Consider the following 15,315-nt stretch of genomic DNA (forward strand, 5'->3'; position numbering starts at 1 on the left):
TTCAAGGTTTCAAGTTCACCCAAGAAGTGAATGATCAGTGGTATAGTGGAAGACCTTCAGAACAAAGAGAGGCAGTTAGTAGCCCAGGCCAAAGTCCATAGTCTTCCCTGGAGCTGCAGAAATTTAGAGCCATGGCACTAGCAATTGTTTGCTGAGATATTTACCACTTTATTTTTTTCTACTATTTTTTTCAAGGCAGTTTAGGTCACTTCAGGGTCAGATTACTGTCAGTAATTAATAAATGGAACTCTCCTACAAGTGGGGAAATTAGCCTCAGGCAGGGATGAGCTCCCTCATTACATATCCAATGGAAAGTCTTCAGGCCTGAAGCTATATACACAATACCAACAGAAATCTATTCAGGTTTAATTCATGTATTTGCACATAATTGCTCACATACCTATAAGGAAAACTTGGAATCAGTTCACTGATACCTAATACATTCATATAGTCACATAACAACCACATTATGCAGAGTTCTTATAAAAGGACAAAATTGCTATGGGTCAACACAACATTCTCATTAGATTTTCCAGTCACATGTATTTGGTATTGAAAAGTATAACAGTTCTCATGTTCATTGCAGTTATATTCATCATGGCCTACATATTAAAATATCTCCCATGTTTGTTTGCCCAGGATAATATGGTTCCTCAAGAGGTCATCATTATAAAGGAGTGAAAACAATAGCAATCATTAAAAGATTATACACGTACAAATGACTCTCACAGTCATGCTGTATTAGTCATGAGATACCATGTAATAGCCACAAAGGCAGTGTCAACCCACTTTTTCTTCCTTCTTATTTTAATTATTAGTGCACACTTTTTTTTTCAGATGGATAGGAGAGATTCATACATCATATCTGCACTTCAGGTGACAATAGAAAATGATGGGCTGAAAGCACAAAATCTAGCTAAAGCAATCACCTTCAAAAGATTTTGCTAATGTTCTTTTAGGTGGTATGTGGATAAGAAAAATTAAATATCAAGATTTTTGTAGCAAGATTTGTTTAAAAAAATGAGATACAAGTATGCTGTTACAGTAGATTGTAAAAAAAAAATCCAGAAAGTTGCTTAACTTGGATAGTATGAGAGATTTCTGCCAATAAATCACACTGCATGCAAAACTACAAATGAGTTTAAGAAACAGACTGACATGGGTGAATTTAAACCAAGACAATAAATTACAGTTGAACAAATATATGATTTCTTAGAAAAGTGACTGATCTCTTTTTTTTCTGGTTAAATAATCACTGAAGATGGTAAGACTTTCACTTTTGCTTTGAGTAATGTGTTTAAAGATTTACTGTTTTTATATATCAGGTTCTTTATGTTTAACGTATTTTATAATAAATATATTTGTACTGGACAAGATTTCATATTTATTTCTATTTGAATAGTTATTGAAACACATGGTTTTCTTACAAAGAAACAACAGTATTCTTCTGGAATGAAATGTGAAGGAACTTCTGTAATTTCTCAATAAAATCTAGTGAAGGATAACACCAGAAAATGACCTGAGTTTGTTTTCTTTTCTTTTTTAAAGAGTTATTTATTACTTATACAGCATTCTGCCTGTACCCCAGATCTTTCTATAGATGCTTATGAGCCACCATGTGGTTGCTGGGAATTGAATTCAGGACTTTGAAAGAACAGAAAGTATTCTTAACCTCTGAGCCATCATTCCAGGCCCTGAGTTTGTTTTCTTTGTTTAATTTTGCTGAGAGCAATGCTTCTCATTTCACAGATCTAGACATGGCCTAAGAAAGAGCTTGTCATAAATTCCCATGTGATGTTCAGCCACTACACAAAAAGAATGGAAATTTTTTTTCTGTCAAAACCAAGGATTTCCTATCTTTACTATTTTGCTCTTCTTTATCCTTTATGGCTTCTGTTCATCCTGTTGATGTACACAACAAACTAATCCTCCTATTGTGTTCTGAAAGTGTAAGCTTATCATGTCATGCAACAGCTGGGAAACAAAATGAATGGACTGTAATTAGTAAAAAAAATTAATTAATTTTTAAAAAGATGTAATGCTCGTAGGTCCTTCTCCAGTACTATGCCTGCCTTTCCCCCATCATGTTCCCCACCATGACATAAATCTCTGAACATATAGTATAGGCTATCCCAAATTAAATGTTTTCTTTTGTTGAGGTGCCATGGTCATGGTGTCTCTTCACAGCCAAGGAAACTGTAACTAAGACTAAAGTTGTTACCAGGAGCTGGGGTATTGCTGCAATAGGCTTTACCATGCTTTTCTATGGAGGACTGTGGATTGGTTAACTTTGAAGTAGGAAAAGAGCTAGAGAAATGGAAATCAGGGAGTAGTGACCTCAAGGTAAGACCCCACACAGCCAGGCTTCCATTCCATGCATGCTTAGGGCCATGCATGGTGGTATGTACCTTCAACACTAGCATTCAGGAGATAGAAACATGTTGATCTCTGAGTTCAATGTCACCTGGAGCAAGTTCCAGCTGAGCCAACTTAATCAGTGAAGAAAAGGATTGAAAAAAGGAAGCTTGTGCAGAATTCATGGAACAATGATTCCATGTTCCAGCCCCAGCAAGCAGCAGAGCTTGGCAGCTTCAGCCAAGTGGTTTTCGCTTTAGAGTCAAGAATAGAAAAATGTGATTATATCACATTCTGCAGTGCTAAAATGGCTCACACAGATAATCCCAGCACTCAGGGAGGAAGAGGCAGATGAAACTCTGTGAGTTGGAGGCTAGCCTGGTCTACAAGAGCAAGTCCCGGACAGCTAAGGCCACATGGAGAAACCCTGTGTAGAAAAAAACAACACCACTACCAAAAAAAAAAAAAAAAAAAAAAAAAAAACACAAAAGAAACAAACAAATAAAAACCCTGAATTTATCATGAAACCAAATTAGTATAGTTCAAGTAAGTAAAAACCCAAATATTTGGGGACTATGAGAGATTTATTTTATTTGTATCATTTGACATAGGAAAACCCTTCTTTAACTTGGATAATTTACAGTGATAAGCTCCCTCTTTTAGCTAACCCACATATCTGGTGGCAGCCTACATATATAATGGACATTGAAGATCCCTTATTCTAACCTTGAATATTCTAACCTTGTTCTGCATGCCTTAGCTCTGGCTAATAAGTTTATATTTTTCCACTGACATTAGCATCTACTTCCTCGGAATTCTGGAATATCCTTGTAACGAGGAAGCTTAGTTATCCAGCCAAACGTTCTGAACAGCTACTGGATTCAACTCTCCACATCCTGTGAGCCATTCTTATAACAGTTTTCTACATACACAGAGAACTTCCTTCTATCAGTTCTGTTCATCTAGAGAGTCTTTACTAATATAGCTTTGTTTTTTCTACACCTTCGCATTGAGGAAGAAGTGCTAGCTGATACTAGTACTCCAAAGTGTCATGTGTTTCCTGCTTTTACCCCTGGGTTGTCTCATACCTTCCCAGTGGAAAGTAGCTGTGGTTTATCTGACCCCAGCGTGAAATCACAGAACAAAAATTTCATTGCATTTTCTAAAATTTCTCTTTAATTCTTAATATTCTTGGCAACCTGCCACCTGTAGGACATATGGTTCACTCTGCTGCAGGTTGAATAATGGACTGGGCTGCATATATCCACCTTGATTCCAAGAGGAAGAGGGAAATTGCCTACTGAGTGCTGTAATATATAAGGTTAGGCTGGGGAGGACAGGCACAAATGATGATGAAATACAAATCTCTGCGGGTCTGGAAAAAGTCTGCTCCTGAAATGGAAGCTGCGCCAGTAATCACTGTACCTTCTTATACACTGTAACCCTAAAGGAGATGCTCATGTCACTCAAGACTCACTGGCCAGTGAGGACCCTTCCTCTAGTCAGAGGAAGAGGCGGGTTCTTACTGGCACCATGTTCCTTGTTCACTCTGTAGTTGAGCAGGCTTGAATGGTTGGTGTGCTGTGGTCTGAGCACAGTTGCTGTGTGCTGTGAGGGGATTTCAGGCGAATTCCAAAGTCACAAAATGGTGAGTGTGTGGCTGCCGCCTCCAACCTGGTGGAGCAGGAGCCTGAACAGCAGGACCTGGTGTGGAGAGTTCTTCCTGGGGCTGGGTGGAAACCAGCCGCCAGAAGCAGCTAAGGGAGAGATCCCTTATTCTAACCTTGAATGCATTGGGGACATCTGAATATCTTCACTATATTGGGTTCAGGGTGGAAGCCTAGAAATCTCACTTCAGGAACAGAAGGTTAAAATGAAATCCTTCTTTTCTGAGCTCAGGGAGACGGCCAATTCTGGATCTGAAAAGTCCCCGAAGAGGTAAGCTTTGTTGTATTTTTAAAGGATTAAATCCACAAAGCTAGGGGCCCTTGGTTAGTGTCGTGGTCATCCAATCAAATTTTAACATTGTGGGTGAAGCAAGGGAGTTTCTGTTGGAGGCTGTGCTGATCCACGACACCTTGGATCTGGAAAAATAAAAAGCCCTAGCATAATGCTGGCAACACTATTTTACAAGCAATGCAGGGTCAGAGGCAGGGCAGGACAGGTGTCCAACCACAGGGTATCTGCGGTTGGGCGCCTGAAACAATTGGGACACCCAAGATAAGAACCGGGAGTCTTTTCCCGCCTTCTCTGAACCGGCTACGTGACTTAGCTCACATCTGCTTTCCCGCCTTCCCTGCTCCAAATATGTAACCTAACTATGGCTTTGTTCAAATCCCCCAATCAGATCCCCGTAACTATGCTTCTCGCTTCTGTAAACGTGCTTCTTGCTCCCGAGCCCTATAAAAACCCGTTACCCCAACCGAGGGGCGCGCAGGTCTTCCGAAAGGCTTTGTCGCCCCGGGTACCCGTGTATCAAAATAAACCTCTTGCAGCTTGCATCCGAAGGCTGGTCTCGCTGATTCTTGGGAAGCGGGGTCTCCCCGTCTAGAGAGGCTCTACCCAGAGTCTTTCAGGATCAAGACCTTTAATTATTTTCCAAGATACTTGGTCTGGAATCCAAGGTCCTGAATTCATCCCACTAGACATTTGGTCCGGATATCTAAGTGATGAGCGACCAAAGAAGAGTCCTCTGTCTATAATGAGGGCTTTGTAAGTGATATATATTTTTATAATTTACACATTTCCGTTAAGGGGACCGCAAGTTTAACGAGTTAACAGATAATTAGGAAAATGTTTCAGGGAGTAGGGTGGGAGATGGTGCTGCAAGCTTGGGAATGTGGAGTTTAACCTTGCTAGTAAAATAGAAGAGCAAAACTTAAGAGCTGCTTCGAGAAGGCTGGGCCCAGACGGCTGCCTCCTTACACACTATGGGGCCTTATGTTCACAAAGCATTTGCATCAGGGGATTGAAAGTAGAAATGTCCTTGGTAGGATGCAAACTCAAAGAGACCAAGTTTCTAGTATCTTCTCCAAGTTCTGATCTTGGCATTTAACATTTAGGTATAAGATTCATTTGGAGATAATTTTGTGGAGGTTGTAAGTAACTCATCTGTTAAGTAGCACTTCATTATAAAGATCTGATGTAAATGAATAGAATTGTTGATGTAAGAGATTTACCAGTTCTTAGGAGACAGGAAGTCACACCAAGTAGAATTTAGCTCAGGGCTGTTTTAAAACACCCCATAGATAAGTATCATGCCAACCATGGCTGTTAGAGATTCATATGCTAGTAAACACATGTTTCCTCAAGAGGATGGTCAACAAATTTGTCTCCAGCCATAACCAAGGAGACATCCCTGATTCATACCAACCATTGGCCCGTCTCCATTTCAAAAAGAGGCATCTAACAAGCTGCTTAATGGACCATTACAGAATCACAGCCAACATTAAAGACTGGTGTGCCATAAAGTTGAAGTTTTTTTCTTGAGAAGAGCATAGTTCTGTCACATGGGCAAGACATCACTTTGGAAGAGAGATCAGTAGTAAGTGAAGGGTTAGAAATACTACAATTTAGGGGTCACTTTGAGATGTTTCTGTAGGAGTTGTGAAGTCTGCATAATTTTCTTTTACACATAGAATGAATGTAGCTTTGTTCAAATTCACACTTCTCTTGGTAGACTTTCCTTAGGTCTTTGGATTAAAACTTGAATATATTTTTAGGCTTATATTTTGAGCTTTTTTGTCACCTGCTCATTCTTTCACCAATACTGTACACAATCATGATATTTGTAGCTTTGTATTGAGTACAGAAGTCACATTGCCCCAATGTGTGTACAATTTCTTCATAGTCCTATTGAGAATTCTGAGGTTTTGTAAGACACATAGCTTTGGAATCATCTTTCTTCTTATACATTTCTAGAAATGTTCTTTGAATTGTATTGAATTTATACTGCAAATTGTTATTTTTTAAGACATTATTTTACTGGTGTTGTTTACAGTAATGCAAATAGGTAAAAGATATTATTCTACATAATCATGTGTTTAGCATACTACATTAAGTGTGTAACTCTGAAAACTGATATGAAATAATGTACATAGCCATAAAAGGAGGAGACAGCAGCAGTTCCTAAAGCCTTAGGTGGGGCTGCTGCTGACTGATTTATCTATATGAAGGTCGTTTGTGAGCTCCAACACCATCTCTGTGGCAACAATGTATAAACTAGCCATTCCCCAGATGCAGGGAGCTTTAGTTGTTCTGGCATGGTGAACTTGATCAGGTCTCTGCCCCTTCAGGATAAATTCACAGTTTATTTGAGGAAAATTGTTTTGCTTAGCTCAGAAATGAAGTCTGTGTAAACCCCTTGAGGCAGAAGTCAAGAGGTCCCTCACCTGCACACTGCTGTAACTGTTACAATGGCATTTTCTGCCTCTGTAACTGTCACCAAGGCCATCTTGAGCCACTATGTAGGACCCACCCTATATTATGCTAAGTTTAGGTGAAAACCATAAACAACAGTTCACTAATATCTGAACAGAAAAATGCACCAATTCCTGAGCTACCTCCCACCCACAGACATTATCCATGAGTTGGAGTTCAGACCAATCTCTGAACAGGAAAACCAGGAAATCCTGAACTCCCCTAAGTGTAGAATTTGAAATCCTCCAAATCCTCACTCTGAAAATCTCTGCCCTAGAAAGCTCCACCCCATAACAAATCACATTAAAAGGCAGTGTCTGCTCACTTCTCTGCTGCCTTCTCCAGAGAGCAGAGGCAGCCACTCCTGGATTTCTTCCTCCACTGGCTGGATCCTCCAATATAAACCCCTTTTATGAGATTTACTGCCAGGTCTGACTCTCCTTGGAAGGAGCCAAGAAGCACAGCAAAGGAAAGGTGAAATAGGAGTAGGGCCAAGGCTCCTGATGTCCTTCCTAAGTTCAACTGGGGATACCCTCCCATGGGAGCTGCAACACCTCTGCTGAAGAGGCCTCCTCTCAGAGTTGTGTGGTTCTTTGGACCTCCTGTCTCAAGATTCCATTCTATAAGGACATTGTCCCACCTCAGAGCTATGTGGTTTCTGGGCTCCCATATCTCAGGATGCCTTTTCATTGGGATACCATCTTTCCTCACATCTGTCTTGTTCGTAGGCTCCCAAGTCCCAGGAAAGCTTCCCATGTGAGCAGACAGGCCAAAAATATGGGTTTTATCTGGAGGACCAGTCCATTGGTGAGAGTTGTCTGTCATGCTAGGAGCCAGGTTCTTCAGGTAGTCACGCTAGAGAGTCTGCTTTGTAGCTGATCAGGTTCGAATGATTCCATGTGAGGTGTTCTGAGCTCTGCTGCTAGATGTTCTGAGTGAACCTCAAGCAAGTTCTAAAGTTCAGTCATGGTGAGTGGAGGGTCACTGCCAATAAATGGGATGAGCAGGCTGATGATCAAAGCTAGATGGAGTGGTGGTTCCTGCCTGGGAATACTTGGGAAGACAGGTGGAGGATAGACACAAGTGCTACTGAAATGCAAATCTCTGCAGGTGTGGCAAAGGCCGAGCACTCAGCTGGAAACCTGGGCCTGGTAGTATTATGCTGCGTCCCTCAGCATACTCTATTCTTAAGAGAGGGGATCATGTCACTCATGACTCACTGGCTAATCAGGGTGTCTAGGCAGAAGAGAAGGCCTGTCCTTCTGAGTGCCATGCTGTAGGTTCTGCTCTGTTTCTGAGCGGAATGTCCATGTGTGATGAGATGTGAGAGCTGCTGATGCTGGATGTTGTGAGGGAAGCTAGAGCAAGTTCTGAAGTCCGAAAATGGTGAGTGGAGGGTCATTGCCCACAAATGGGAGGAGCATGCTGCTGAACACAGCTACCTGGAGTGGAGGGTCCTGCCTGAGGCTGGAGGGAAGACAGATGAGTAAGCTATCGGAGAACAGGCACAAGGGCTACTGAAATGCCAATGTGTGCAGATCTGGAAAAGGCATGGCCCTGAACTGGAAGCCTAGGATTGGTAGTGTTATGCTTTTCCCCTTCACCACACACTAAACCTGAGGGGCTCCTGTCACTCAAGACATACTGTCCATTTAGGGCCTGCAGACATAAGAGGAGGTGTGTTCTTCCAGGCCCCAAGCTGCAGGTTCTGCTGTTTCTGAGCTTGATGCAGCATCTCTGAGCACCACAGGGTGCTCTGAGGGGAGATCTGGCACGATCTAAAGTTGCAACTGATAAGCTCAGGTTCACTGTCCACAATGGTGAAGAGAAAGAAGCTGAACTCCAGGAGCTGGTGAAGTGGATTCTTGCTGAAATTAGGTGGTAAACAGCGACCATATGCAGCCACCTCTTAGGTCTCTTGTAGTCCTAGTCATTTATTTGACCCAGGGTGGCTTCTGAATAGCTTCACTATGAGGCTATATTTGGGCAAAACTTTTGGAGCAGGGGCTTGTGTGTAGAAACATCTTTGTTAAGATGCCAAACCCAGAGAGCACTGAGTTCTCTAAAATCTTTCAAAAGAACTGCCCTTAGCATTTAACATTCAGGTGTAAGATCCATTTAGAGTTAATCTTATAGAGGTTGTAGCTCACATGCCAGGCATTTTTGTTTTGTTTATGTTTATTATTATTATTAGTAGTAGTAGTAGTATCTGATAGTCCTGGAATGTAGGTTTTGTACATGTCAAGCATATACTCTTGTGTTGATCTTCATCGTGATATTAATACTAATTGAACCTTCTGAGTAACATTATTTCAACTGGGTGATTTTTTTTTCCTTTTTAGTGCTTGTCTTAAACATTTTTTGAATGAATACTACTATTTTTCTATAAGTACCTCATGTGTGTCTGGTCCTCCTAGCAGTCAGAATATGGCCTCAGAGCTCCTGAACTTAGACTAATGGATAGGTGTGTGCTCCTATGTATGTAGAGGTAAGCCTTTCAGAGGCCCATAGAGAATGGCAAGTGAAACTTCAGTGACTCCTACGATGCCTTTAAAGGTCCTGATACACTGCACACAGTGTTGATCTACTAGGGACTGCTAGCACACTAGTGAAGTGTCAAAATGGATGGTAGCCAAGGGCGATGACTGTTTCCCTCATCTTTCTAAATCTCCTAAGGTGACCTTGCCTCCCCACTCAAATATCACATTTCCTTATAGTTGTACCAAACAAATTGACTGTTCCTGGTACGTGAGGCTAGCATTGGATGTTCTGATTGGGTTTTCAGTCACTTACAGGCTGTTACAGTGGATAATAAAGTTAGATCTGCCCCTTTTAGTCTTGTCTCTGGTGTTTGATTCCCAGGATTCTGCGTGGGCTCTGTTGCCACTCACTCCAGTTCCCCATAGTTCCTGATTCCCATATTTATGTAAGTACTGGCAATCAGGACTAGTTATTTGCAAGACCAGCGAAACTTCTTCACTGCTGAGCCAACTCTCACGCCCTATGTTGCCTATTTTTGATCAACATTTACATTGCTGATGCTTTCATCTGTTATTTGTAACTGTTTAAATATAGATTTCATTTTAGGAAGATCATCAATGTTACAATTTAAAGTGAGGCACTTCAAGTTTCTAGAAGATATGTACATAACTAGAGGGAATGAATAGCTCTGTGTAGAAACTTGAGCAAAGAGCTGTCAGTTCTTTATATCTATTGTTTGTTTGATTAATTTTAGCAGAGTATTCTGTGCCCCTGACTATTCTGGAACTCATTGCATAGAACAGGCTACTATCCAGCTCTATGAGATATACCCACATCTGCCTCCTGAGGGTTGTAGGAATTAAAGGCATGATAAAATACACCCAGCTTGCCCATTGTTTTTATACTCAGGAACTGTTCATAGAATTTCTCTGAGGTGGGCTAAGCACAGTTGATCTGTTTACTTGTCTCCCCATCTTTATGTCTGTTAATTAGCATTTATCTTACAATTCTACATGTTTTTTTAATTTTATTTTTATTTTTATTAATTACAGTTTATTCACTTTGTATCCCCCTTGTAGCTCCCTCCCACCCCCCCTCTCAATCCCACCCTCCCTCCCTCTTTTCCTACCAGTACCCCTCCCCTAATCCACTGATAAAGGAGGTCCTCCTCCCCTTCCCTTTGATCCTAGTCTATAAGAACTCATCAGGATTGGGTGCATTGTCATCCTCTTTGGCCTGATAAGGCTAGCTGTGGGGAACACACCTGCAGGGTAAGCACTCAGGAGGCAGAGGCAGAAGGATCATGTTTCCAAAACTTTTTAAAGATTTATTTATTATTTATACAACATTCTGCCTCCACACTAGATCTCAGATGGTTGTGAGCCACCATATGGTTGCTAAGAATTGAACTCATGACATTTGGAAGAATAACAAGTAGTGCTCTTAATCTCTGAGCCACCTCTCCAGCCTCATCCAAGAACTTTTTTAAGCAAGAATTTATTGTATTAATTTGTTTGTGGTTCTTCCTTCTTTCCTTCCTCCCTTCCTTTCTTTCTTCTGCTTTATTTATTTATTTATTTATTTATTTATTTATTTATTTATTTATTTATTGTATAGTGTTCTGCCTGCATGTACCTGCAAGCCATATGAGGGCACAAGATCTCACTATAGATGATTGTGAGCCACCATGTGGTTGCTGGGATTTGAACTCAGGACCTTTACAAGAACAGCCAATACTTTTAACACATGAGCTACCTCTCTAGCTCTGGTCCCAATTTCTTTACTTCATGTTGCTCAAATTTTAAAAAACATAAATGAATGTGTTATGAACATCTGTAGAAGGAGGCATTGTTTTTCAAGGAAGAAAATGAAAAGATGATTAACAAATGTCTTAATGGTTCTTTACTATGGTCACACATAAGTTTGAATGAATACTGTCAAGTTCATCTAAATGGCTTATGTCACCATGTGGTGAATTAAATTTATCATTGTGTTTTTATAATGATGTTTCTTACTCATGACCATTAGAAGTCTGTATGCTGCCTTAGCTGATCTAACTGGCAAATTGCATCTTTTCATGGGGAGGTGGGGAGGACAGCCTTGAACTTGTGATCCTCCTGTCTCAGCCTTCTGAATGCTGGGGTTCTAGGCTTGGGCTGCTAAAGTGAGAACACTGAAGCAGATGGTACATTTATCTGTTTGTGGGGATTGTCACCTTTTAAGATTTCCAAACTTGATATGTTTAGTGTATCTCACATATTTAATAAGATATTAAAATGTATACCTCTGCCATGTCAGACAACCCCTAACCAACTGTAATTCCAACTCCAGGGGATCCACAGTCCTTTTCTACCCTCCACGGACATACACACCCATAAACATATGTGTCTCTTAAAAGGTAAATGTGCAATCACAACTAGAAAATTACATTTTGAAGAGATGCAGCTGAGAAGCACAGTGATAATGTGACCTTGACATGTAGAATATTTCCTCAAGTGTTTCACACCATTCTTCTTCAGTAGAGGTGTTCACATGTTCTCTATACAAATTAAAAATAGGACCCTATGTCTCCCCCTAGCCCTTGCCATGGGTCTTCTGTAGTTTCTCCTGCCCTCTTTGACTTCTTTTGTTTTCAACACATTAAGAATTTCTTGTAATGGAGATTTAAAAATTGAAATAAAATGAAGATTTAAATCTTTCTTCCATCCACCATTTTTTCTATAAACTCTACTGTGTGCCTTCCTTGTGAAAGGAACACTGAAAACTGCCAGGAGGTGTGGCTGTGATGTTTGGTTTATTATTATTATTATGATTATTATTATTATTATTGACTTTTTTAGACAGGGTTTCTCTGTGTAGCCCTGGATGTCTTGGACTTGCTGTGTAGGCCAGGCTGGCCTCAAACTCCAAGAGATCCTCCTGCCTCTTCCTTTCCAGTGCTGGGATTAAAAGTCTGTGCTACCATGCTTGGCAGGACGTTCTTATAGCTCAGTTGAAGTCATACTATGTAACTTAGGACATGTCCAGACATGTGAGTGTAAAGAGCTGGCAGGGGGTATAAATCCTTGTTTTTGGAGACAGGGTTTCTCTGTGTGACCTTGTGTGTCCTGGAGTCATTTTGCAAACCCGGATGACTTGGAACTGACACCTGCCTCTGCTTGCCCCACTGATGGTCACAGGCATGTGATGCCACACCTGGCTTTTGGTTATAATCTTTAAAAATTATTTATAATCTCTGTGTATGTGTCTGCCTTCCTGAGACCAGCCCTGTTTTGACTAGGAGAGTTGGCACTCACTAAAAGAAAGGTGTCAAGTCCGCCTACCCTAAGCACGAGGTACTCTACTCTCAACTGCTGAGTCAGTGAGGGTGTGGGCCCAAGCTATAGCTTGTAATAAAAAGATCCTCATGTGTTCTGCAACAGCTTGACTCCTGGTGGTCTTTTGTGGTCTCATGAACTGGGCACAACAGAGGCAGTCCCATGAAGGATTTATACTTTCAGAACAGCCATAAATGCTCTTCAGTTAGACCTTAGAAAAGCGTGTTATGGGAAAGCATAGAAAACTCAGCTGTGGGTCTACATTGCCATCAGGTGAAATTCTTAACATCAGGCCTGGTAGATGCTTGTGTTCTAGTTATCACAATCCTAAAGGTATTCTTAGTCCTAGGACACTAGGTCCAACAAAGAGGCTAGTAAGGAATGGCTAATAGGGACTAAAGATGGCCCAAGACAAATTGTTATTAGGTTCTGGACACACCAACATCTCCACATCACTCCAGTTCTGATCAGTCAGTCAGACTCTGTTGACACAACTCCTCTGTGGAAGTGCTCATTCCCATGATGAGGTGGGTGGTCAGGTTCAGGGTGTGCATTCCCACCAAACTCCACAGACCACAAGCCGAATCCAAGAGCAGATGAAGATGATAGATAGGAGACTGATATTAGCAACCACCTCAGTGTTCCTGAATTAGAGTACTATTCACACACACTCACACACACACACACACACACAAAGCAATATTATCTCTCTGTCTCTGTCTCTCTCTGTCTCTCTTTCTCACTTTCTATTCAAGTGAATTGTGAATAGAACCTCAGAGTCACTTGCTTGGTGACACAGACGACTGTGCTGTGGTGGCCAATGAGGAATAAATAGCAGAGGAAGCAGTAGCAGCAGATAATCAAGAGATAGCTTAGAATTCTGGGATTGCCCTCAACATCGGGCAGGCAAGGCTCAGTACTTCACAAAATGATGCAAAACCACAGCAGTGATAGCAAAGAAGCACAGAGTTGCACCAAAGCCATGACCAGAGGACCCTAAAAGGTGGGGAATATCACTTGTTTGGGGAAGGGAGTTTATGTCACAGGCACACTCTTTCATATTTCATAAAGAAGAAATCCTTAGGCTCGTTTTCCAGAAATGGCTGGCATCATCAAGAAAATGATTGACGTGTCTATGGTTATTAATAAAAAGACCAAAGAAAAAACATGAATACATGTGGGTGCAGAGATACATATATTCTCTCACACAAAAATATCATAAAAGCATGAAACCAGAAGCCATAGTCATACATACATATATGAATATGTATATGTAGCCTTGACAACCCACAAATATATCCTTGAGTTTTTCTGTTGTTGATCATGGGGCCAACCAGTTAGTCTGGTTTGTGGCCCTAATGAGACTGACTCCCTTGGAGAAAACTAAGTTTAAAATTTATTATTATTATTTAAAGAGGTAGTGAGTGTTCTTTTTGGAGGGAGAGGAACTTTATCGATGATCCATGGTGTAGTTCTTTTTGTTCTTTGAAGATTTATTATTTGTACAGTATTCTGCCTGCACAACAGCAGAGGGCTCCAGACCTCACTACAGATGGTTGTGATCCAACATGTGAGTGCTGGGAATCGAACTCAGGAATTCTGGAAGAGCAGCGATACTCTTAAGCTCCATGCCATCTCTTCAGTTCCCTTATTTATTATTTATCATTTTTAGTTATTCATTTTACATCCCTGTAATAAACCCCTCCCTCCTCTCTTCCTGGTCTTACCTTTTATGTTTTTCCTATCGCCCCTAACCTATGTCCTCAGAGAAGGCGATCTGTCCTTCCATGTACCCACTCACCCACAGCAACATATCAAGTCGCATCAGGACTGAGTGCATCCTCTTCCCCTGTGGCCTGGCGAGGTAGCCCTGACAGGGGAAAATGATAGAAGAGCTAGCTTGTGGGTCAGGGTGCATTCATATGTGTGTTGGTCCTCCTGTGTTTACAAGATCTTGTTACCCTCGTATCCTTCATCTGCTCTGGCTGGCTCTTACACTGTACACACAGAATTCCTTGAGCTCTTAGGGGAATGGGTTTCCTGGAGACATCTCATTTAGGGTGGAATGGTCCAAGGCCTCTCACTCTCTGGGTATCGACTGGATGTGGGTCTCTGGATTTGTTCCCATCTGCTGCAGGAGGAAGTTTACGATGATGGCCTAGCAAGGCACAGACCTGTGAGTATGGCTGTGTTCCTTTAGCACAACAATAGCATTTAGATTTCTCTTAAAATCCCTGGCCTGTGTAGACTCAGACTCGTGGCCATCCAAGCAGTATTGGATCAAGGTTCCTTCTCAAGGAGCAGGTCTCCCAAAACTCCACCAGATATTATTTGGTCATTTCCATGATGTTTGTGTCACAAGTGCACCAACAAATCTTGTAGGCAGGTCTCCATTGGAGAGTGAAGTGTGTATGGCTAAGTTGGTGCTGTACTTTTCTCTTCCGGTGGCATGCAGCGTATGTTCCAGCATCATGAACAGTAGTCCATAAGGGGTGAATATTCTAGGTAGGCGCCAGCTGGGATTACCCGTGTCCAATGACTTGTGAAGTTATTCTCAGCAATAGAATCTTACCATCAGGTTGGGGAGAGCCCAAGAGGGTGGACACATGTTAGGTGGTCCCAGGCCCTGCTTTGATCTAGCACAGAGTCCTCCCGAGTTCTGACTCCACAGGACTCGAGGAAGAGGCCGGTTCTGGAGACACTCCTTACCCTGTTCTTATTAAATTGAAATAAATACATAGTA

Source organism: Psammomys obesus, unplaced genomic scaffold (genome assembly GCF_907164565.1).
Source record: "Psammomys obesus unplaced genomic scaffold, mPsaObe1.curated_primary_1811, whole genome shotgun sequence".
NCBI classification, from domain to species: Eukaryota; Metazoa; Chordata; class Mammalia; order Rodentia; family Muridae; genus Psammomys; species Psammomys obesus.